Consider the following 27,221-nt stretch of genomic DNA (forward strand, 5'->3'; position numbering starts at 1 on the left):
AATGGCACTTTAACAGGATTGACTTGTTGAGCAAGACGTTGAAAGAGTGGAATATCGGTGATAGTCCTCGAAGAATGAGAAGCTGACGATGACCAAAGATATTGTTTAAGCCTTAATAACGTTTCTTAGGTATCGTCTTCACCAGACATATACACCTGAAATTGCTTGAGTGAAACTAATTAGTATTAGAAAAATAAATATGAATAATAAAATGAATAACAATAGTCCCCAGCAACCGCACCAAAAATTTGATGCATGTCGTATACCATAACAAATTTAACAATTATTTTTCTTTCAATACTTTCAATTATTTTAGCATAATAGCAAGCACAGGTCGAATCTACGAGGACTATCGTTCACTTTATTATTCAATAATTAGCACTAGGACTTAAAAGGGGGATTTAGATTTCAAACTCAAAATTAAATAACATAAAACTAGAAAGTAAATAAAGATTGATATTACGATATTAAGAAGCAATTAAAGGTTAATCTCCACCCTAAACAATCACTCCCAATCACTAATAATAAATATTATTCTAATTTCTCAATTAAACTACTAACCCCGCAGATAACGCTAAAGCAGACAATTATCTCAATCTCCCTATTACAAGTAATCAAGGCGAAAACACTCAATAATTAACTCTTTTATCCAAGCAATAAATCTATGCAGCATACAATCTATTTAAATTAGTTAAAGCATTAAATCCTATGGAAACAAGTTAATCTAGGCAATAAATTAATGAAGCATAAAATTTATTTAACCTAGGTTCTATTTTTCATCACAATCAACAATTCTTTCGACATTACTATCAATTGCAATTTATCATATACACTTAGAATCCTAAACTATTAGTTGGCCACCTAATAAGAAATCACAAAATTCATAACATTCAAATGGAAAAATAGAAACAATTTAATATTGAGATAAATTAAAGAATAATACTCATTATCAACAATCAAAAATTCATGTCTAGGGTTTTTGATTTAACCCTTAACCTAAAATGAACCTACTCCATAATAGCAAAAATAATCACAAACATAATTATAATTAAAATTAAAGAGATTAAGGGAAGAAAATAATCTAGATTGATGAACAATAGTGTTGTAGTCTTCTCTCCGGCCCTTTATGAGTCTTTTTCTCTCAAAAAAACGTAATAAAACTTAATCTCAAATTAACCCTAAAAATATTTTATAGTCTTCTTTAAATTACATTTAAAATCTAATTAAAAATCTGAAAATAATATCGCAGGCCGCAACATAAATTTATGTGTGTTGCGGCCTAAAAAGGAACATAGGCAAAACTGGTCACGCATGTCGCAACCTGAAAAATCTGGGCAACGACCCAACTTCACTTTTCTACACAGCAGGCAACGCCCTGCTTTTTTTTGGGCTGCGGCGTATCTTCAATTTCTTCAATTCTCGAAGTTAGAGAGCTTGTACGTTGCCGCCACTTCAACACTTTAATCCCGAAAGCCTAGAATGCTCCTAAAACTTCATTTTAACCACATCTCAACGAGTGTTTTTTGACCTATGAATCATAAACTACAATTGCCATCAAAATTTCAGATTTATCATCATAAAATGAAATGTAGAAAATATGTTGTAGACTCACGAAACTAAGTTAAAACTACTAAAAAATGTTATCATAACACCATCCAAGTATGGAAAAACTTATCGAATATTAATACAAAAATGACCTTATCAAAACATTAATGAGTAAAAACTTTGAGGAGACTGTGCCCAAGATAGCCATGCTAGTGAGATCTCATCAAAAAGGTAATAATCATATTTTGCATCTCTCTCAAAACTCATACATGGTATTATATATTATAGATCAATCTTTATGGACAAATGAGTAGCAAACCCACTATCACTAACTTTGACAGTCATTTCATAATGAACATGTGTACTATCCTTGAATAAGTCAAAGCCTAATGCTCTCTATTTTTTTCAACCTTTCCTCCAAAATTGTGACTAAAATAACAATGTCACTACGTGGAAACATTCTATCATTTTAGACTTTAATAAATCAATATATCCCAAAAGGCATAGCTTAACTATCCTCAAAATCAGTAGCAACAACAATATGATATTGAGTACACATGCATTATCCCATTAAATTCATATTCATTGTGTTTACAGACATCCACAATTAACACGATTATCACATCGGAATAGGCAATGACCATCACACATCCGTTGTCATATTCATCCAAAATTTGTCCACTTATGATCAAAGTCATATCTTGAGCCTCAATTATAAGGAAATCATAAAAAATTACTCACTAGTTCCACCAAAACTATCTCAAAGCATAAAACCAAAACACTAGTCTTCTGAACTCATCATTATTGAAAAATATAAGAATTTCACTTCAAATACCTCAGGAAATTCCTAGGCAATCTCATCCTCATAAAAGCAATCATAGTAGGATCGATCGACACATATATACCTCACTATTTCCAATTGACACCCATCTCAATACTCCCACTGATTAAGGAGTAACTTGGCATCCTTTAAAAAATCAACTATGGCATCAAGATTAATCAATTCTATGATCTAGTCCATTTTTCTAATGAGAGATCGATATGTCAAAAATCATATGAATTATTGTCTCTCCCGATAATGAAAATGGTAGAGATTTTAGGATTGCTTGAAGCTAAAGGAAATATCCAAGGGCAATAGCAATAAGCATGTAAGAACAAAGATTATGCTATGTGCTCGTTTCCTTAGCTCTCTCAATGATCTATCAGCAGAAACGATCATATCATGCTAGATTCATTCTAACAAACCATATGACTCCTACACAGGTAAAGACGACCGCACCAAGTGTCAAGTATCACAACCAATTGCATCAATTTACTACCGGCAAGATAGAAAAATTGTGCGATTTCTTGACATCTAATGTGTTTCCTTCACCATCTAAGCATCCTACCCAACAATAAAATCATCGACAAGATGACTAAATTGCATGCATGGAACTTAGTATTAATTGTGATTGATATGGGAGAAAAAAAATGTTAACTAAAAATCACAATTTTCAATAATTGACCTGTGAAAGCTTACAACAGGTAAGCATAATACATTCAATGTGTAGTTTTAATCTCATGACCATCAAATAAGGTCAATTGCGCATTTTAGAATTTCTAACATTACCAAAATAGAAACAAGAAATTGGTGATAATATTCATGATTAATGCACCAATAATAATCGGTAGTTTATTTCAAATTATCCATAGTATATGCCTAAAAGAATTTATAATAATAACAAAAATTCACAAAATTACAAGAGGCATATACAACAAAATTATGGAAAATAAATCGAGGTTGGCCTTTTTTGAGATTAAATTAATTAACAAGATTCCAAAATTGTAGACTTAGACTCACGACAGATGAATACATAAGATTACAAATTTGTCACAATTTTATGATTAGCAAAATTGACATGCTCAGACTCACAATAGATAAGTATATAAGCATTTAATTAATTATTCAATAGCATAATTATATTTTCACAAAATGCCAATTTCAGAAAATAATTTTCATTGCATGAATATAATTATGCTTATAATCAATGAATAATGCATGCTAAAATTGAGAGATGATAATTATTAAAAAAATAATTCAATTTAATTTAATTGTGTAATTATGTATCAATTAATCATTTAATTGACCAAACCCAAAAATATAATTACACAATTAAGTGAAAAAAATAAAAGATAGTCAAAATGGTGAAAATTTGGTCCAAAAAGAACCCTGCACGCACCCCCACACGCCATAAATCTAACTCTTTTTTTAATCTGTCACCCAGAAACGACATGTCATTTTACTGAAAACGACGAAGCTTCTTGCGCCAAACGGCGCGTCATTTTCTGATGAAATGGCCAAACGATGAGTCGTTTGGACTTGTCTCTCTCACCCGTTTAGTTCCCACGGGCCACGATCCGAGTCTTCTCGACCCGATTTGCAGTCTGCCCATTATTGGGCTTTTCGACCACCCATTTCACCGGTGATTATGGGGCTTTTCATCCCCGACCCATTCCCGATCTTTCCCAAGCTCCAAAACATCTAATAAATGCCTAGAAAACTCCATCTCATATCAAAATATGCAAGCCATTTTTATGCTTTATAAAACCTGATTTCTCCCATCTTTGCTTGTAATAATGCAACAAAATAGTTTTACCAAATTTGTTTCAACAACCCAAGAACATTAAACCCGAAAAATGTTTGAAAAAATTCAATTTCTTTTTTTGCATATGGGTCTCTAAAAAAACCGTGGGTATGGAAAAAATTTGGAGAAAAATAGAAAAAATAAATTTAAATATATTTGAGCCTTAAAATCAGATGAGCTGGCTCTTGATACCAATTGTTGACAGTGATTGAACATTAAACAATAATCAAGAATTGATCAACAACAATCTTTGCTCAACTGTGCATAATTATATCATCTTATATTTAAGGCATCAAATTAGTTTTAAGAAAGAAATTGTTACCTTGTAATAATGGTTATGAATCATCATGCTTCACATTGTGCTCATCACATTCATCAATCAACATACACAAAAGAAAACAACAGTGCAAGGGTATGATGAATACTACTCTCTCGCTCTCTAAACACACTTGTATCATCACAACTTACAATGAAAGGGTATGTGCATTTTTATGAGTCAGAAACGTTTTAGAGCGTGTCTATGGGTCACGAGCGTGTTAATATGTTATGTCCATCCTATTATGGCCCGATAGTAATAGGGAATTTTGAGTTTTTATGCTTAATGAGGTGTCCTAAATAAAAAAATGCTAGGTCTTTTAATCATTTCAAAACAATGCCAAATCTTTTGACAATACCCAAAATACCCCTCCCATAATTTTTCTATCCACTTCCTCTTCTCTCTTCCCTCTCTCTCCCTTAACCCATTCCTCTCAACTCTCTCTCTAGAAAAAAATTCATGGGTAAGGTAAAATATAAGGGAACTCAATGTAATAGAAATTATTCCTTACTTAGGACACTAATATACTGCATTTCGAACAGATCTGGGCAGGATTTTTTGGTTTTTTTTTTGCGATTTTTTTTCAGATTTGAAACTTTGAAATCTGCAAAAAAAATGCTGTGGTTCGATGGTGCTCGATGCCAACTTGATGGGGCCTTCAAAATCAAGATTTTCATGAAAAAATTGCTCGATGGTGGTTCGATGGAGGTTCGATGGTGTTCTATGCGATTTTTGCAAGATACATAATTTTTCACTTGGGTGTCCGTTTGGGGTGAGTTTTTTTTTTTTTTTGGGTATTTTTTCAAGATCTACATGTTTGAGATGTGTATATACACATTTAGAAAATATAAATATTGAAAAAAATGATAAATGCAAAACATACCTCATGTTCAAGATATATTTTGGTATGTTTTCAAGTTCTAAACTTTGAAAACGTGTATATGAACATCTAAAACGTGTAGATCTCAAAAAAATACCCAAAAAAAATATCGTCTCAAACAGACATCTGAGTGAAAAATTATGTCTCTTACAAGAATTGCATCAAGCCACCATCGAACCACCGTCGAGCAACCATTGAACCACCATCGAGCAATGTCGATTTTTTCATGAAAATATTGATTTTGAAGGCGCCATCGAGGCAGCATCGAACACAATCGAGCAAGCATCGAGTTGGGCATGATTTTTGAGTTATTTTTTATATCTGAAACTCTGAAATATGTAGAAAATTGACTTTGCCCGATTGTTGCTCGATACCAGCTTGATGGGGCCTTCAAAATCAATATTTTCATGAAAAAATCGACGTTGCTCAATGGTGGTTTGATGGTTGCTCGATGGTGGTTCGATGCAATTCTTGTAAGAGACATAATTTTTCACTCGGGTGTCCGTTTGGGATGATTGTTTTTGGTATTTTTTTGAGATCTACACGTTTTATATGTTCACATACACATTTTCAAAGTTTAGAACTTGAAAACATACCAAAACATATCTTGAACATGAGGTCTGTTTTGCATTTGTCATTTTTTTCAAGATTTACATTTCCCAAATATGTATATACACATCTCAAACGTGTAGATCTTGAAAAAATACCCAAAATAAAAAAAATCACCCCAAACGGACACCCGAGTGAAAAATTACGTGTCTTGCAAGAATCGCATCAAATACCATCGAACCACTATCGAGCAACATCGATTTTTTCATGAAAATCATGATTTTGAAGGCTCCATCGAGCTGGCATCAAGCACCATCGAACCACGTCGATTTTCTGCAGATTTCAAAATTTTATATCTGAAAAAAATCGCAAAAAAAACCCAAAAAGCATGCCCAGATCTGTTCGAAAATGTAGTATTTTAGTGTCCTAAGTAAGGAATACTTACCGTTACATTGATTTCTATTATATTTTACCTTACCTATGAATTTTTTTTCTAGAGAGGGAGTTGAGAGGAATGAGTTGAGGGAGAGAGAAGGAAGAGAGAAGGGGAGGTGAATGGGAAAAATTATGAAATGGGTATTTTGGGTATTGTCAAAAAAATTTGCATTTTTTTGAAATGATTTAAATGCCTAGCATTTTTTTTACTTAAAACCTCTCATTAAGTATAAAACTCATATTTCCCTAGTAATATTATGTAATATTGATTGTGCAATCATCTTTATATACTAATAATGACAATACATGAGCAACACTTAACAATCCATATAAAATAATCTTTCATAAACAAACACACGTAAACTTGAGAGCCTCAAAAAAAGAGGATCGACAGTAAGATTTGGTATGGATGCACGCTTGGAGTTCAACTTACAGAGAGATCATGTCGTCAATAAATAGGTTTGGGTCATAACTTAATATATAAGGCCAACTCCAATGGGTAAGTGTGGCTTAAATTGTCACATCAAAATTCAACCAATCAAATAAAAGAAAAAAAAAAAAATTTGAAGGCAACGTTGCCACTGCTGGGCGACGTTGCCAAACTTCAACACAAACTAACTTTTCCACATCAGCTTTTATTTTCCTTCTTTGACCAATTCTGACAAGTATTAAGCAAGGCAACTCCCATTGGAGTTGGCCTAAGTGATATTATTTTTTGAAGTGATATTTTATATACACTAACAATATACAACGTTAGAATCGCCAAATAAATAACATACGTGAACCTCAAAATTAGTACACCCAATTTTATTAAAAATTAATATATATTATATATTTTTTTTCAACTTGTGCTTACATTTTCTTACACTTTTTTTCACATTCTAAAAAATACATATAAATAATATAAATTTTTAGATATTTAAATAAAAAATATATAAAAAATTGTTAAAATAAGAATTTTTTTTCTAAAAAAATATACATTATTTAAAAAAAATATATATTAAAATGAACAAAAAATAAAATTAAAGAATGCTAAAAAAAATATTGAGAAAAAATGTTAAAAATTAAATTTTATTTTAACTAATGGGTTGACATGGGGTGCAAATATAATACCCATAACATACACCACATATATAGAATATATATATATATAGCTCACATTTTAAACAAGGTGTCTTGTTGAAAAGGATTAGTTTATCTTAAATTTTTTACAAAGGAAGCATGCAGTCAAATCTTTGTAGGAATCAGAATTAGAGGGAAAATGAAAAGTAGTGTATGTGGATTCCATTTTCTATATTTATTAGGTTTGGTAAGTTAGCTAGTATGTCTTTATTAAATTTATGAGCCTGGTGATGATCAGTATCGATCATATAAATATTATTATAAATGTCATGGCGTTGAGGTAAAATAGTACCATTCGATCACGTGTTTCATTCCTACTGAGTAGTTGTAATGCATTATATGATCCTCTTCACTCTCTTCTTCTTCTTCTTCTTCATTTGTATTATTAAGTGCATGACTCGGCGGCCCCATGCATTATCATTCTGTCGACTTTCTCAGCCTATTATTATATGTCCGGTCAATTAAATCTCAAATTTTATACCCTCCATTTACTTACAAGCAAGGTCATAAATTTGATTAAATTCCTTAAATAATCTATTACATTCATGCGTTTATAGTTAATATTTAAGCAAACCACAAATAAATAAAGTAGTATTTATAAAAAAAAAAAAATCAAGAACTTATTTTATTTTTCTCACAAGTTTTCATTATTCCTGCTTTTGACTGTCTCCACTTTTTTATCTGCATTTTTCCTCAATGAACAATACTAATCTATATCTACAAACAATAATTTATTGCGCTATAAATAAAAAAGTTTGAGTTAAAATAAAAAAAACAAAATGTAAAGTTTTACTGAGATATTCTAAATATATAATAGAATAGTTCTACTTCAGTGCTCTTAAAATGGGACACAGTTATCTTTTCATTTGCTTGAGACACACAAAGATTGTACATAGATTGTTTTTTTTTTTTTGAGGGTATAGTTTGATAGAAGATAGGTTCTTATAAAAAAAATTAGTAAATATATATATACATATAATTCGTAGTTAGCTACCTCATTTTAGGTGATGTTAAATTCGAAATAAAATAAAACCGAGATGCACGAGCTGAGAGAAGCAAATACTGAAATAGATGGATATATTAGTGATGTTATTTGGCACCTTAACGTGCCCAACACCACATGAGCTGAAACTCTATATTTGGTTAACGATACATCATAATACTTATTAAATTCAAATGTGTGAGATTCGATATTGGATTATACCAATAATTGGTGATGCCCTTTAGTATTTCTCATATATTTTATATTGTATATACATAGTACAAATATTTAGTGTTTTATGGGTATGGCGTGTCACTTCACTGGCCCCATTTTCAAATGTTAGGTTAGATCCCTAAAAATAAGTGTTGCTATTGGGTAATTTAAGGTGTCCAACTGCACACGAGGTGGTTCCCCACGATTGGTTAGCGATACTTCATATATTAGTTATAAATTCAAATTATGTGGGCCCCGATATTGGATTGAATCAATAATAGCATGTCACTTTTTTATATGGTATTGGGTACCAGTTGTGCCCCCAATTGCTTAGAAATTCTAAGGGGCACTAGTGGTGTCCAACGTCATATGAAGTTGGCATACTGTTATTGGTTTAATCTAATATCGGGATCTACACAATTTAGTTTTGTAATAAATATGGAGTATCATTAATCAATCATAAAGAGTCACCTCATGTGGTGTTGATCACATTAACGTGACATTTTTTGCAAGTGACATATATAATTTTTTATATGTTCATCAAAATATTAAACCAACTTATTTTCATTTAATCAATCAAATTTATTTCAGGCGGGACCTACTGTTTTAAAAACCAGTATCACGTCAGTAGGTGTAATATTTTGGTGCACAATTTTGATACATATATAAATATTCAATTTTTTTTAAAAGAAGGTAAGGCATAAATTATTTACCAGGCTGTTTTATCTTTTTCCTTTTATATAAGAAAAAAAGTTTTTACTTTCTTCTTCATTAAGAAGTCTTCCACGGCAACTGGCAATAGTGTTTTGTTTTTTCTTTTCTTCCCCTCGTATTAGCTATGAATATATGAATTAAGTATTGATCTTGAGACTCTTTTAAACCTTTGTCATGTTTTTTTCATCAACAATTGCAGTATATTTTCTTTACATTTTTTCTCTGAATAAACATTTGATTATATATATATATATTAGGTAGAAGTATCGTGCTATGTATATTTGCTTAGTTTTAAAGTTGTAAACATTTTTTATAATTTTAATAAAAATTAGTTCAATATTTTTGAAATATATATAATAAAATATGAATTATAGTTCTGTAGTACATATAAATATATATATATATTTACATGGTTACATGACATTTATATAAATTTGATATAATTAAGTGGATGACTCGGCGGCTCCACTTTTTTATCTGCAGTAGTTTGTTTTTCCTCAATGAACAATACTAATCTATATCTACAAACAATAATTTATTGACCTATAAATAAAAAAGTTTGAGTTAAAATAAAAAAACAAAACGTAAAGTTTTACTGAGATATTCTAAATATATAATAGAATAGTTCTACTTCAGTGCTCTTAAAATGGGACACAGTTATCTTTTCATTTGCTTGAGACACACAAAGATTGTACATAGATTTTTTTTTTTTTTTTTGAGGGTATAGTTTGATAGAAGATAGGTTCTTATAAAAAAAATTAGTAAATATATATATACATATAATTCGCAGTTAACTACCTCATTTTAGGTGATGTTAAATTCGAAATAAAAAAAAACCGAGATACACGAGCTGAGAGAAGCAAATACTGAATAGACGGATATATTAGTGATGTTATTTGGCACCTTAACGTGCTCAACACCACATGAGGTGAAATTCTATATTTGGTTAACGATACATCATAATAATTATTAAATTCAAATGTATGAGATTCGATATTGGATTATACCAATAATTGGTGATCCCCTTTAGCATTTCTCATATATTTTATATTGTATATACATAGTACAATTATTTAGTGTTTTATGGGTATGGCGTGTCACTTCACTGGCCCCATTTTCAAGTGTTAGGTTAGATCCCTAAAAATAAGTCTTGCTATTGGGTAATTTAAGGTGTTCAACTGCACACGAGGTGGTTCCCTATGATTGGTTAGCGATACTTCATATATTAGTTATAAATTCAAATTATGTGAGCCCCGATATTGGATTGCATCAATAATAGTATGTCACTTTTTTATATGGTATTGGGTACCAGTTGTGCTCCCAATTGTTTAGAAATTCTAAGGGGCACTAGTGGTGTCCAACGTCATATGAAGTTGGCATACTGTTATTGGTTTAATCTAATATCGGGATCTACACAATTTAGTTTTGTAATAAATATGGAGTATCACTAATCAATTGTAAAGAGTCACCTTATGTGGTGTTGATCACATTAACGTGACATTTTTTGCAAGTTACATATATAATTTTTTATATGTGCACCAAAATATTAAACCAACGCATTTTCATTTAATCAATCAAATTTATTTCAGGCGGGACTTACTGTTTTAAAAAAAAGTATCACGTCAGTAGGTGTCATATTTTGGTGCACAATTTTGATACACATATCAATATTCAATTTTTTCAAAAGAAGGTAAGGCATAAATTATTTACCAGGCTGTTTTATCTTTTTTCTTTTATATAAGAAAAAAAGTTTTTACTTTCTTCTTCATTTAGAAGTCTTCCACGGCAACTGGCAACAGTGTTTTGTTTTTTCTTTTCTTCCCCTCTTATTAGCTATGAATATATGAATTAAGTATTGATATTGAGAATCTTTTAAACCTTTGTCATGTTTTTTTCATCAACAATTGCAGTTTATTTTCTTTACATTTTTTCTCTGTATAAACATTTGATTATATATTAGGTAGAAGTATTGTGCAATGTATATTTGTTTAGTTTTAAAGTTGTAAACATTTTCTTTACATTTTTTCTCTAAATAAACATTTGATTATATATTAGGTAGAAGTATTGTGCAATGTATATTTGTTTAGTTTTAAAGTTGTAAACATTTTCTATAATTTTAATAAAAATTGGTTCACTATTTTTAAAATATATATAATAGAATATGAATTATAGTTCTGTAGTACATATAAATATTTATATCTATAATCTCTACATATATGACATCTGAACTCAACATTGGCATAGATATATATATATATATATTTACATGGCTACATGACATATATATATATATAATATTTAAAAAGAAATTAATAATAAAAATAAAATAAGAATAGAAAAAGTCATAGTGTAGACAATAGTATACATGAATCAACTATTTTTAGTTTCTAATATATCTCGCAATGTCCTTTTGTGAATTTGATGAAGAAAAAGAGATTCAATCACTTGATAAAAAATAAACTATTACACAAATTTATAAGATAAACAAATGATATGTATGATTTTATTATTTTTAAATAAATATGATTTAATTATTTAAATTATCATAAAATATCTTAAAATATCCTATTTTAATTAATTAATTAATTTTTTTAAAATAAATTTATGTTTGTTCTAGTTTTTTAATTTGACAGTGACAATAAGAGATTATATATTATATGTTTAATATAATGTTAATAGTATACGTGGATTTTAAATTTAAGTTTATCGCTAGTTGATAGTAGATTATATTATATTATATATTTAATATGATATTATTCTAATACGTGAAGTTTAAGTTTAATTAAATTTTATTTAAGTTATAAAATATAAGGTTTTATTATTTTTAAATAATTATCATTGTAAAATATCTAAAAAAAATATCTTATTTTAATTTGTTTAATTATTTATTTATCTAATTTTATCTAAGTTTAAGTCATGTTTACAATCTACCATTTGTTATCCAAAAAACAAGCATGAATGACATGGCAAACATTTAGTACACGTGGCTAACATCTGGCAGAATTCGTGCTCGACCATCGACCAGGAAGACATCTACTGTCACGACGTTCGATCTCTTCATATGACCAGCCTGGTCGTACGCATGCTATACGCGGAAAAGATCCTATGCAGTTATGATAATATCCGAAATTATCTCCCATGATTTCCTGAGTATCCGATTATTTAGGAAATAATATCTGTAACAAATTAATGTAAATCCTCCTTGAGCCTATAAATAGAGAAGGAGGGCTCAAGGGAAAAGGATCTTCTTCTTCTTTTTCGCTTTCTGATCATTTGATATATTGTCTTGTTCTTCAGAGGTTGGTGAAACTCATTGAACCCTAGTTCTTTGATCACTCCTTTAAATTCTATATCAATAACAATTCAAGTGGACGTAGGTTATTACCAGATTCTAGGGCCGAACCACTATAAACTCTTGTGTTCTTTATTATTTCGTCATCACATTCTTTCCGACGTGTTTGTCCACATCAAGAAAATTTGACTCCGTGTCAGTTGGCCAAAATCAGGGTCAACATTCTGGTGCTTTCATTGAGAGCTTGATTCATTATCGTTGAAAGATCAATGGCGAAAACTACCAAGAAAACTGGACAGGCGGCTGGCGCTGCACCATCTCACCCGCCTCCTCCTCCAAACGTGGCTGATGATGAGCCACATTTGGAATTTGATGAGGAAGAAATGGACTCCGAGACGGTGAAGAATACCCTAGGGATATTGCAGGATGAACTGGCCAATCTGAGGGCCAGCCAGGAAAGTGCTGCCGAAATCATGGCGCGGCAGCAACAAGAAATTGAACGACAGCGCTTGGAGCTGAGTGAAAGACAGGCGGAGATGGACCGTCGCCAGAGGGAGGCCATGGCAGCCCTCGAGGCAGCCCTACAACTGGCTAGGAATCAGGCTGCGCCTACCTCGCAGCCTGATCAACCTATAAATGGGCCGCCCCACAGGGGTCCCAATCCTAGCTCGCCTATCCAGCCCTCGAGCCCACAAAGGCCCGAGCAGCCACCGGCGCCTCAGGACGATGTCCCGCTAAGGGACCCTGAAGCACAACCTCTATCCCAAGCTGGTCGCGGCAATCCCCCGCAGCAGAGGCAGAATAGGGCCGGGCAGCCGCCTCGTAGTCCTAGACGCCACAGGGGCGATGAGCCAAACCCTCCGAGCAGAGGACAGCGTCCTCCTGGTAACATGAGGAACTCAGAGTTAGGCTTTGCGATCCGAGGCCCCCCACGACATGATAATGCACGGGGACCTACCGACCAACGCAGACCACCCTCTAATGCTCTGGAGGATCCACCCCGGGAAGGCAACCGAGGGAACAGTCGATTCCACCATAGCCAATCAAGATTCAGAGATGGCCATGGTTATAACGAGGCCGACTCGGGCAGAGGAAATGCCGGTCGGAGGAATGAAGAAAGAGGTGGAGGCAGAAGCCATCCACCTCGAGATGACCAACCCGACAGCCGGGACGCTGGGGGCAGCCCAGATAAAATAACGTCTTCAACCGGCTTGGGGCTAGTGAGCAGCGGAGGAGAGACGAGGATTTGAGAGATGTACTCAACGATCGCCGCGAGCGGAACGACGAGTACGCCCCCCAGCACCAGAGGCCACGGCGATTCCTGGCGCCGTACAGGCCCAGATAGATGCCCTCAACCAGGCAATGCAGCAGCTGGTCGGGGGAAGAACGTCTTATATCGACCACGATAGGAGAAAATGCACTCTTTTCGTCCAGAGGATAGCTATGGTAGAAACTCCTAGCAAGTTTAAGATGCCTACGCTTCCAAATTTTGATGGGTATGGTGACCCGGTATCTCACGTCAACAAGTTTGAGATACAAATGGACATTCAGAAAGTGTCCGAAGATGCTCGGTGCAGGATCTTCCCTGCAACACTTTCTGATGCCGCACAGGAGTGGTTTTTCAAATTCCCTCCTGCAAGTATAGTTTCCTGGGAATTGTTCGTAAAGGAGTTCTACGGAGAGTTCTACGCGGGTCGTGTGCACCCGACTGAGGCAAACCAGCTGGTTGAAATACGCCAGCAAGACGGAGAACCATTGAAGGACTACGTTCAGCGCTTTATGCGAGCAGCTGCTGGAGCAAAAACAGTGGGAGACAAAGGCAAGATGATGGCCATAACCGCAGGGGTTAAATGCCGCACGCCTCTATGGGACAGCCTAAAAAAACATGGGGTTAGAACTACCCAGGAATTCTTGGATCGAGCTGATCGATACATCAAGCTCGAAGATGCTATTGCCAATGAAGGGAAGCCCCCAGGCAAGGATAAGGGGACTGCCGAGCTCGCCAAAGCCGCCAATGGGTCTAAGCCCAACGGCAACGGCAAAGGCAACGACAATGGCAAGAATGGAGGGAAACGGCCACACAATGAGCCTTCCACCTCTGACAATAAACGATCCAAGGGTAACCGTTATGAACCTCGGTTCACTAACTATACTGCCCTTATTGGGTCTCGGGGAGAGGTTTATCAGGCCACGAGTTCCAGCGTGTCTTATAAGAAACCTGCTCCCATTCGAAAAGATATTTCGAGAAGAGACACCACCAAGTTCTGTCGTTATCATAATGACTACGGACATGATACCAATGAATGCAACCAGCTGAAGGATGAGATTGAGTTCCTTATTAGACAAGGACACTTGAGAAGATATATACGGGCCTCGGGAAATTCCCAACGAGAGGCTCCAGGTGGCAACGAGCAAGAGCCCACACGCCAACGCTCACCACCTTTGCAGCCTGATCCCATGATTGACACATTGTTAACCATCTGCGGAGGCCCGCACCTCGTGGGAAACAGCGGAAAGGCCAGAGAACGATATGCTCGGACTCTGCACCATGACCAGGACATCGAGATGATGACTGTGGATGACCGCGCGCCAAAAAAGGCTCGGTCAGAAGAGGGCGAAATAATCTTTTCTGATAGCGACGCCCAACATGTCCGGTTCCCACATTTCGATCCGCTGATTATGGACATCCAAATGGCCAACATGATGGTGAAGAGAGTGCTAGTTGATACAGGAAGTTCGGTGAACATCCTGTACAAGTCTTCGTTGGAACGCATGAAGTTAACCGTTAAGGACCTGGATCCCTGCAACCAAACAATATACGGCTTCTCTGGTGAGGGACTCGCCCCAGCAGGGTCAATCAGACTACCAGTGACAGTAGGTACAGCGCCTGCTACCAGAACATTACTCGCTACTTTCATAGTAGTCGATTGTCCTTCGGCGTACAATGTTGTCATTGGGAGGCCTATACTGGTTGATCTACGGGCTTAGCCATGAAATTCTCGACAGACGCAGGGGTAGGACGCGTGTTGGGAAACCAGAGGGAAGTCAGGTAGTGCTACAACGCCTCAGTCACAAAGGCGAAGAAGGTAACATCGAAGAGCACTCCCCCAGATAGGTTGCAGATGGCAATTGATACATAAACCCAATCTGGTGATGAAGTCACCAAATAGGGTGTTGCCCAAAGTGAGGATAGAGATTTAGATCCTTGCTTTAGGGATTTTGAGGAAAATGTTGGACCCGTCGAGGACCTGGAAGAGGTCCAACTTGACGAGAAAGACCCGACCAAAGTCGTGAAGGTCGGGAAAAACTTAGAACCAACCACGAAGCATGCACTAGTGGAGTTTTTGCGGAAAAACCAGGAAGTATTTGCCTGGTCGCATAAAGACATGGCTGGGATAGATCCTGCAGTTATCAGCCATGTCTTGAACATAGACAAGAGTTTTCCACCCGTGCAACAGAAAAGAAGGTTGCTCGATAAAGATCGGTCGAGAGCCTTAAAAGAAGAAGTTGAAAGATTAAAGGAGAATGGGTTCATCAGGGTGGCGTTTTATCCGTCGTGGGTCTGTAATCCAGTACTGGTTCCCAAGCCTAACGGCAAATGGCGAACCTGTGTGGATTTTACAGACCTCAATAAAGCCTGCCTGAAGGATTGCTTCCCACTCCCAAGGATCGACCAGTTGGTCGATGCTACTGCAGGACACGAGATCCTCTCCTTCATGGATGCATACTCAGGCTACAATTAGATTAGCATGCATCCCCTTGACGAGGATCACACCAGCTTTCGAACCGATACGGGATTATACTGTTACAAAGTAATGCCCTTCGGACTGAAAAACGCAGGTGTGACTTACCAGCGATTGGTTAACCAAATGTTTAAAGAATTGATCGGCGTAAACATGGAGGTGTACGTGGATGACATGCTGGTAAAGTCGAAACAAGCGGAAGGACATGTGAAGGATTTACGAGAGTGTTTCGACGTATTGAACAAATACCAGATGAAACTAAATCCTCTCAAATGTTCCTTCGAAGTTGGATCAGGGAAATTTTTGGGGTTCATTGTTAATTCAAAAGGAATCGAGAGGCCAACCCCGACAAGATAAAAGCCCTGATCGACATGAAATCGCCAGAGAAGATCAAAGATGTACAAAGTTTAACTGGTAGAATTGCAGCCCTAAGTAGATTTATTTCCAAGTCAACAGATAAATGCGTCCCTTTCGTCAATCTACTTAGGGGCAACAAGAAGTTCAAATGGACAGGAGACTGCGAGCAAGCTTTTCAGGCCCTAAAAGTCCATATGGCACAGCCTCCTATTTTATCAAAGCCTATCGAAGGAGAAACTTTGTTCATTTACCTGGTGATCACTAAAGTTGCTGCTAGTGCGATACTAGTATGAGAGGAAGAAGGCGAACAAAAAGCAGTTTACTATGTAAGCAAGAGGCTAATCGGAGCAGAACTGAGGTATCCTCCCATTGAGAGGTTAGCATACTGTTTAATCTTGGCCTCAAGGAAGATACGTCCTTACTTCCAAGCCCATCCCATTACAGTCTTAACCGACCAGCCCCTTCGGCAAGTTCTCCAAAAACAAGAGGCGGCTGGGCGTTTATTAAAATGGGCAGTCGAACTGGGGCAGTTCGATATTACATATTCACCGCGAGCAGCAGTAAAGGGACAAGTCTTGGCTGATCTTATTGCAGAGTTCACTGAACTCCCAGACAGCGAGCAGTGTGAAAAGCCTAGTGCGCCTGAGCCCAAAGATGAAGCTCCTTCGTGGAAGTTATTCACAGATGGGTCGTCCAACGAATCTCACACGGGAGCAGGGGTAATCTTGATAACGCCAGAAGGGCATCGATTTCACTGCTCCATTAGGTTCGACTTCTCAGCGTCAAATAATGAAGCCGAATACGAAGCACTCCTCGCTGGATTAAGAATGGCAAAAGACATGAGTATAAAGGTGCTGGATATTTACAATGATTCACAGCTGGTAGTGAATCAAGTTCTAGGGGAATATCAAGCGTGGGGCCTAAAAATGGTGACCTACTTGAAAAAAACTAAAGACATGTTAGCCTAGTTCACGAAGTATACCCTCCAGCAAATACCCCGGGATCAGAATTCGAACGCAGATGCCTTGACCAAACTCGCAAGCACGAAAGATGCTGACACTTTAAATATCGTGCCAGTGGAAAGATTGAGCGAGCCAAGCATACGAGCAAATGAAACCAGTATGGAAATCCGAATGGAAGATACATGGATGGCGCCTTATTTGGAGTATCTTACAAATGGTGTACTACCAGCAGATAGGAACAAGGCCAGAACTCTTTAAAGGCAGGCTGCTAGGTATATTATGGTCGATGGTGTTCTATACCGAAGGGGATATTCCATGCCACTGCTCAGATGTATTACACCAGAGAAAGCTAAGGAGCTAATGAAGGAAGTACATGAAGGCTTTTGCGGGGATCACGCTGGGGGGCAAAGTTTGGCGAAAAAGATTCTAAGACAGGGTTATTTCTGGTCGACTATGAACGAAAATTCAATGGAGTTTGTGCGAAAGTGGGATAAGTGTCAAAGATTTTCCAAAATCCCACGCGCAACTCCAAACGAGTTAAAGCAGATGCATAGTCCTTGGCCTTTCGCAGTATGGGGTATAGACTTAATTGGATCCCTGCCAACAGGAAAAAGCGGAGTGAAGTACGCAGTTGTAGCAGTCGACTACTTCACCAAATGGGCCGAAGCTGAACCCCTCACTACCATAACGACCAAGAAAGTTCTTGACTTTGTCATCAAGAACATTGTTTGCCGATATGGTTTTCCTTGAAAGATTGTCTCAGACAACGGAACCCAGTTTGACAGTGACGTATTCACAGACTTCTGCGAAAGGCATGAGATTATTAAAAGCTTTTCTTCAGTTGCGCATCCACAAGTAAACGGGTAGGTCGAAGCAGTGAATAAAACGCTTAAGGACACCCTGAAGAAAAGGCTTGAAGACGCTAAAGGAGCATGGCAAAAACAGTTGCTTGAAGTCCTCTGGTCGTATAGAACTTCTCATCGAACAGCGACAGGTCATACCCCGTTTTCCTTAGCATACGGATATGAAGCTATGTTACCTGTCGAATTAGATCCCCCCTCACATCGACGCATTACATACGACCAGAGCCAGAATAGCCAACTAATGATGGAGTCCCCAGACTCAATTGAAGAAATACGAGAACGAGCCCAACTCCAAGTTGCTGCGTACCAGCAAAAGGTTGCCCAGTATTTTAACTCAAAAGTAAAAGAAAGAAAATTCAACGTCGGAGATCTAGTGCTACGACGAGTTTTCTTAAATACCCGCGACCCCACTGCTGGAGTACTCGAACCAAACTGGGAAGGGCCTTACCAGATTAAAGAAGTCCTTCATCCAGGCACCTACAAACTTGCACGCTTAAATGGAGATCTCGTTCCACGCTATTGGAATGGAGAACACCTACGCAAGTATTATCAGTGAACAATCCTTCTTAAAGGACTGGCTTGTATTAAATTTTACTTTTTACAAGTTTCGAAAAAGGGTTAGCCACGTTGTATGGCTAATCGCTTATAAGTGTAATTTCTTTTTAAGATCACTCGTAAAGACATGATTAGTCCATTTTTAATACGAGATTATAAGGGACTGTGCGCAGCCAGTCATACTTGCCAACCTTTGTAAATTTATTTTTACAAGTATTTGTTCATTACGTGTGTGTTTTGCTGTATTATAAGTGTTACATTTCCTACCGAGAAGAAATGTTCGCATAGGTCGTGGTCAAGGCAAGTGACCAAGGACCTAAAGCTCCTCGATCACTTGGGGGGCACATAAGGTACATCGATAGCAAAGCATACCAAAGGGTATGTAAACACATGAACAAAATGAGTGAAAGAATGCTACGGTACTTAGAGTATTTTTCAAAATTTATGTTTTGTTAAATCAAACCAAAGTACTATGCTAAGTTCGGTCATGCGAATAGATATTATAATAAAAAGAAACATTATAATATCAAAGGCAATCTTTCACACCGCGAGCAGTATTGCTCGGATGTAATTGTTCAATTAAAAGTAAAAAGCTTTTGCACCGCGAGCAGTATTGCTTGGATGTAATTGTTCAGTTATAAGTAAAAAAGCTGCCCTTGCAGCAATAAAAATAAATTGTCTTTACAAGCAGACCCGTAGGCCATAAAAACAAAACAAAAAAAGAAAAAAATTTACTGAGCAGGAGGGTCTTGAGGATTAGGGGAGTGCTCTGGTCGGCAGGAGGACCAGCTTCAGCATCAGCAGCAGGAGCCTTAGCCTTAGCCTTCTCCTCTGCCTCCAACCGGGTGGCGCACTGCGCCATCAAAGTTCTCTTCAACCGCTCAGAAAGATAGTTGAAGTTGGCCTCCCGGTTGTGCTTCCAGAAGTCGTAAAAGCAGAGGAGAGTGGCCTCCTTATACTTCTTCAAGTACATGGCCCCTTCCTCCTCAACCTCCTGCAGTCGCTCCTCGAGCTTCTTCGCCTCATCCCTGCTGGCGGTCAGATCGAGTCTAAGCTGCTTACACTCTTGGGTAACAAGTGCAGAACTTTCCCTCCATTTTTGCTGATCCTCGTTGGCTTTCTTCAAGGCCCCTTAGCTGTCCTGAAGCTCCTTGGTGAGAGTGGCTTGGTCCTCGCACAGTTGTTCATTCAGCTTGGACAGCTCCTTGTTCTCCTCGAGCAGCTTGTTATTCTCATCCTCAAGTGCTTGCTTAGCCTGGGCAAGCCTGGAGTCGAAGTTCTATCCCTGAGAAACCAACACCCTAGCACGGCGCCAGCTAGCAGTTAAAGACAGCAGCCCCTGAAGACAAAGAATGAGATAAAGTAAGGAAAAGAAGTCAGACATAAATGATGAAGTAGCAGAAGATGACTTACGCTTACTATCTCATTCAACCCTCTGTTGATGATTTGGTCGACCTCCATTGAGGCAGTTTCATTGATGGCGGCCTGGCTGCGTCTGTGCTTCAAGAGCTTATATATCCTCTCCCTGGCCGACCCGACCACGAGGCTGGACAGGGAGCCTTCGGGCAAGTTGTCCAATGCCTCCTTGTCAGCGGCCCTAGAGGAGGGCTGTGGATTCACAGGTGTGGGGGTCCACTGTTTGGTGGGGGGTGGAGGTGTCGTGTTCTCCTTGGAAGGGACAGCGGCTGGAGCATCGTCTGTTCGAGCCTTCTTCGAGGGGGTCTTGCTGCTTTCCCCTCGAGCCCTCTTGCTATCCTTCTTCGGGATAGAAGAGGCTGCGACAGCCTGATAGTGTGCAAAGACGTCCTCGAAGTCCATACCTGCACCAAAGGAAACAACTCGAGTAGTAAGATTAAATGGTCATAGGGGGAACAGAGATAAAAGTAAAAGGATTACAAGTAAAGTACCCGGGCTACAACTACTGGTCGTAGCATTATTTACTGAACTACCTAGTTCCTGGAAGAAATCTGAGTTTAAAGAGGGAGCATTCCTAAAGTTGCCATCCCCATCAAATAGAGGAGAGGGAATTGGAAAATTATTTAAAAGCGAGATTATTGTACCGTTTACATCCGACGAATCGTCAGAAAGTTTGGTAGGCTCGACAGCCTTTTGTTTTCCCTTGCCCTTGGGGACTGAAGGTTTCTCCGCTCAGGGGGGGGGGGACGGTAGGTTACCTGATTGTAACCCCAGTTGGCCGCCTTCGAGGAGGAGGCGCCTGAGGTTGCTGCTTGGGTTCCTGCTCGGGTCCCGCCGAGGGTTCATTCGTCACAGATTGGGAGCCCCAAAGGCCAACCAGCCTAAGGTTAGCCTTGTTGACTAAGTTTTTTACACTCTTATCAGCATTCGACATGCTGGCTAAGAGTGTCGCCCTTGACTCCATCCCTGGAGTAGGGACTGAACGTAACCAGGGGCCTGGAACACAATGGATGTCAAGATATTATGACAGAAAAACACTAAGTAAAGAAGCTACTCGTGTAAGAATTTTTACCTCCTCGGGTGAAGGCCAGGTTGTCCGTAGCAAGGTCAGGAGTGAGGAAGTATTCATGGTGATACTTCCCCACAATAGAGATATGGGTGGTGTCGGACAAAAAAGTGCGTCCGGATTCCTGATGGCAGAAGTGAAAAAACCCTGTACCGTCTTGGTTGGGGTTGGACTTAAGGTCAAAAAGAAAATTGACCTCGTGGGGGGAAGGTACTGGCCAAACCTTGACCAGGCGCTGTAGGCCCCGCCTGGCAGGTTGGCTCGCTAGTCGATAGATGGTTTAACTAAGGTCACACCTGTCAGATTGTATTTGTTTAAATAGTTGGCAATCATCCGCAGTGTCACCGTACTTTGAGGGACGATGTGCCACGTAACGGCTGGCTAGTCAACATGGCGAGGGCGGGCACACCTTTGGACATTGGTCTCAAGAGTGAATTCGCCTCGACCACTGGTCAAGGGGGCATCAGCAGAAGGCTGGCCTGAGAAGTTAGGGTTATTCCTTTTTCGAGCTTTTGTTTTGGTTCGGGCCATTCTTTGATTGGGGACTGGAGGACGGTTTGAGCTAGGACGAGAAAAAGGGATTTCTGGTATCAAAGTAGATGGGTTCTCTTCGCCTTCAAGTAGTTGGGCCAAGAGGTCATCTTCAATAGGTCTTTCTCCCCCCCCCCCCCTAAGTGTGGAAGATTGGGATAACGTTGCTCATGTCTAAATAACCAGCAGCACCTACTCCTACGCTAGGTTCGACATTAATGGTTTGAAAAACGGATCAAAGAGGAAAAAAACCGTTTCCTGAAAGAGAACTGTTTCGACTCCTAAAGGGCGGGAAAATACCCAGTTTTTTCACCTAGCTTAAAGATTGAATTTTTACGTCGATCTTACGCCCTAAGCCTATGATCCTTACTATCAAACTAAGTCCTAACCTATAGAAAGCATAGAGACGCCCTCTTACCAAGCAGTGGAAGGTTTATACAAAAAAAATCCTCATAAAACCCTATTCAAGAACACAGAAATTACAGAACCTAGAAACGACATGCATGGTATAATGAAAAGTTTAAAAAGGCAAAGTGATTACGTGGGCGAAGATGGAGATTTGGAAGAGAATGAAAAAGTTCGAGTCGAAGAGATCCTCGGCTAGGCGATTGACTGGTTTCGAAGCTCTGTACTCTGAAGGCAAGGTTCTTGAAGTTCTTGACAAAGATGGTAGTAAGAAAAAATTTTATAAAGAGGAAAAAGAAGGTATTTATGGGGACCGAGGTATGGCCAAAAAGTAGCAATCATTATTTTTAATTCTCAAAACGTGGGGAAGTGTATAAGCCGTCAATTTGTTTCTTGAAAACTGAAAAGGCTTGATTAGACATAATTATGTCACGGCTTTCAAAAACGCACGGGGATCCTGACAGACATCGTGGGGATATGAACGGTTGTTTCCTTAAAGTTTCTTTATTGTTGGTCGCACTAAACAAACTTGGGGGGCAAATGTTATCCAAAAAACAAGCATGGATGACATGGCAAATATTTAGTACACGTGGCTAACATTTGGCAGAATTCGTGCTCGACCATCGACCAGGAAGAAATCTACTGTCACGACGTTCGATCTCTTCATACGACCAGCCTGGTCGTACGCATGCTATACGCGGAAAAGATCCTATGCAGTTATGATAATATTCGAAATTAACTCCCATGATTTCCTGAGTATCCGATTATTTAGGAAATAATATCTGTAACAAATTAATGTAAATCCTCCTTGAGCCTATAAATAGAGAAGGAGGGCTCAAGGGAAAATGATCTTCTTCTTCTTTTTCGCTTTCTGATCATTTGATATATTGTCTTGTTCTTCAGAGGTTGGTGAAACTCATTGAACCCTAGTTCTTTGATCACTCCTTTAAATTCTATATCAATAACAATTCAAGTGGACGTAGGTTATTACCAGATTCTAGGGCCGAACCACTATAAACTCTTGTGTTCTTTATTATTTCGTCATCACATTCTTTCCAACGTGTTTGTCCACATCAAGCAAATTTGACTCCGTGTCAGTTGGCCAAAATCAGGGTCAACAACGTTAAAAATAATAATATTCTATTAAAGTTAACAGAAAATAAAAAAAAAACTGTTAAAACTAAGAATTTCTTTTATCTACACACTTTTTTATATAAAAGAAATATTATAGATTTGCATTTAGTGAACATTATCTTTGATTTAGAATATTTAAAACTTTCATTAGCTAATCACCAAACAACTATAATATATATATAGTTCATAAATGAGGTGATTTTGAAAGAATGTAATGTCTTGCCTTTCTCATTAGTAACGTGATATTATATACAATGTACAAAGAGTAATCTTAGCCAAGAAACTAGGAACTGATTAGCTAAGAATATGGGCAGAATATTTACAAGATAATCTCCTTAACAAATTAGGAGATAAATACAAATTATATACAAATATAGAATATATGTATCATATATTCTAACACACCCCCGCAGTCGAAACTGGAGGATCTCGAACGCTGAGACTGTCTCGAAAATCTTCAAATAAAATACGAGGTAGACCCTTCGTAAAAATATCGGCGATCTGATAACGGGAGGGAACATGTAAAACTCGTACTTCGCCCTTAGCGACCTTCTCCCTGACAAAATGAATGTCCATCTCAATATGTTTGGTACGCTGATGTTGTACCGGATTCCCTGATAAGTAAATGGCACTCACATTGTCACAATAAACCAGAGTAGCCTTATGAATAGGAAAATGTAGTTCAAGCAATAAATTTTGGATCCAACAAGAATCAGAAACAACATTAGCTACTCCGCGATACTCAGCCTCAGCACTGGAACGTGACAAAGTTGGTTGTCTTTTGGACGACCAAGATATCAAGTTGTCACCTAGAAAAACACAATAGCCGGAAGTCGAACGTCTAGTATCCGGGCATCCTCCCCAATCAGCATCAGTATAAGAAAGGAGCTTATTGATAGAGGATTTATACAAGTGTATCCCATAAGATAAAGTACCCAGCAAATAGCGCAGAATACGTTTAAGGGCACTCATATGCTCGCTCCTGGGATCATGCATATGTAAACAAATCTGTTGAACAGCATAAGAGATGTCAGGTCTGGTAAAAGTAAGATACTGTAAGGCACCGGCCAAACTGCGGTACTTGGTGGGATCCTCATATGGTGAATCTGTCAAAGCACCCAGTTTTGGTTTGGTGTCAACCGGAGTCGGACAAGAGCTGCAATTAGCCATACCAGCTCTTTCAATGATCTCCGTGGCGTACTGTTTTTGAGACAAAAACATACCATTAGCATTGCGGGATACAGCAATCCCCAAAAAGAAGCTTAGAGGACCTAAGTCCTTCATAGCAAACTCGCCACCCAAAAGTGCCATAAAATGCTTCCTCATTTGATCTGATGAAGCTGTAAGAATAATATCATCAACATATAACAAAATATATGCCATATCCGAGCCCTGTCTGTAAATAAACAATGAGTTATCAGATTTACTGTGAGAAAAACCAATAGTGGCCACAAAATCGGCAAACCGCTGATACCAGGCCCGCGGAGCCTGTTTTAGGCCATATAGAGATTTCTTTAGTAAACACACATGATCAGGGCGACTTTTGTCGCGGAAACCCATGGGCTGATGCATATAAACTGTCTCAGTGAGATAACCATGTAAGAAAGCATTCTTGACATCTAACTGGTGAATAGGCCAAGATTTAGAAATAGCAATGCTAAGAACAGTACGAATAGTGGCCGGTTTGACTGTTTTTGAGACAAAAACATACCATTAGCATTGCGGGATACAGCAATCCCCAAAAAGAAGCTTAGAGGACCTAAGTCCTTCATAGCAAACTCGCCACCCAAAAGTGCCATAAAATGCTTCCTCATTCGATCTGATGAAGCTGTAAGAATAATATCATCAACATATAACAAAATATATGCCATATCCGAGCCCTGTCTGTAAATAAACAATGAGTTATCAGATTTATTGTGAGAAAAACCAATAGTGGCCACAAAATCGGCAAACCGCTGATATCAGGCCCGCGGAGCCTGTTTTAGGCCATATAGAGATTTCTTTAGTAAACACACATGATCAGGGCGACTTTTGTCGCGGAAACCCATGGGCTGATGCATATAAACTGTCTCAGTGAGATAACCATGTAAGAAAGCATTCTTGACATCTAACTGGTGAATAGGCCAAGATTTAGAAATAGCAATGCTAAGAACAGTACGAATAGTGGCCGGTTTGACAACCGGACTAAAAGTCTCATCATAATCAACACCCTGCTGCTGAGTTTTCCCATCACCTACAAGACGGGCTTTATGCCGCTCAAAAGAACCATCAGATTTCCGTTTATGGCGAAAAATCCACATGGACCTAATAACATTCACATCAGGTGGCCTAGGTACCAATTTCCATGTTTCATTAGCAATAAGAGCATTAAATTCATCTAACATTGCATTTTTCCAATTTGGGTCATGAATAGCACTAATGGGATCCTTAGGTAAGGGAGATATGTTAGTGGAAGTCATGGTAGCAAAGTTGGAAAAATATTTCGAATTTGGTTTGGAGATACCATTTTTCGCTCTTGTTGTCATATGATGGGGAGTCGATTCTGGCAACGATGTTTGTGAGGGTGTTGGTTGGTCTTGGGTGGGCTGATGGGTTTGTTGTGGGGCTTGCCCAGTGTGCGTGGGGGTAGAAGGGTGCGAAATGGGCTGCTGTACGGGTACCTGCAATGTGACAGTACCGTGTGAGATGGGGGGGCCTGATGGTGATGACCCAGCGGGGGAATGGGGAGGCGATGTTGGGCTTGGTGAGGACGGCCCAGCAGAAGGATGGCTGGGCGTGAGTGGGCCAGCAGATCCCACATGCCCAGTAGGAGAAGCATGGTCAGTGTGTTGCTCAACATTTTGTGGGTTGGTGCTTTGAGTATGAATATGATGGAGAATTGGATTAACATCCAAAAAATTATAGTCGGCTGTGTGAGGAGTATGAAGTTTAGAAAATGGGAATTCGGCTTCAAAGAATTTCACATGACGACAAATAATTATTTTTCCACTAGACATATCATAGCACTTAGAACCTCTATGGTTTGCAGCGGGACCAAGATAGACACAAGGAGTGGACCTTTCTTGCAATTTATGAATAGAAGTGGACGGAAACAAGGGAAAACATAGACAACCAAACACACGTAATTCTGAGTATATGGGGTCACATTGATATAGAACTTGAGTGGGAGACTGAAATCCTAAGACTTTGGTTGGAAGTATGTTTAGAAGATATGTGGCCATTTCTAGAGCATGATGCCAAAAGGAGAGGGGCAAAGAAGCATGAGCAAGTAAGGTCCGAATGATATTGTTTATGGATTTTATGTGGCGTTCGGCTTTTCCATTTTGAGGTGAGGTATGGGGGCAAGAGAGACGAAATAGCATGCCATGTTGATCAAAAAACTCTTTAAAAGTGCCATTTATATATTCTGTGCCATTGTCACATTGGAAGGTTTTAATGTTACGGTCAAATTGTGTACGAATTAGACTATGAAAAGATTTGAACAAGTGTTTGACTTGGGATTTCTTTGCAATAGGAA

General features: G+C 38.1%; 1 long non-coding RNA gene across 2 annotated transcripts in view; it reads left to right on the forward strand.

The window, feature by feature from the left end:
- Positions 1–27,221, forward strand: part of LOC133793475 (uncharacterized) — a 47,030-nt gene that overhangs the window by 11,192 nt on the left and 8,617 nt on the right. The window contains exon 4 of one of the 2 annotated variants that reach the window (XR_009874839.1): positions 2,809–3,331. The exons of the other annotated variant lie outside the window; for it this stretch is intronic. This is a non-coding gene — a long non-coding RNA (uncharacterized LOC133793475). Of the gene's footprint in view, positions 1–2,808; positions 3,332–27,221 lie in introns of those variants that run through there. 2 annotated transcript variants of the gene reach the window in all.

This window comes from Humulus lupulus, chromosome 8 (genome assembly GCF_963169125.1).
Source record: "Humulus lupulus chromosome 8, drHumLupu1.1, whole genome shotgun sequence".
Taxonomy (NCBI): domain Eukaryota; kingdom Viridiplantae; phylum Streptophyta; class Magnoliopsida; order Rosales; family Cannabaceae; genus Humulus; species Humulus lupulus.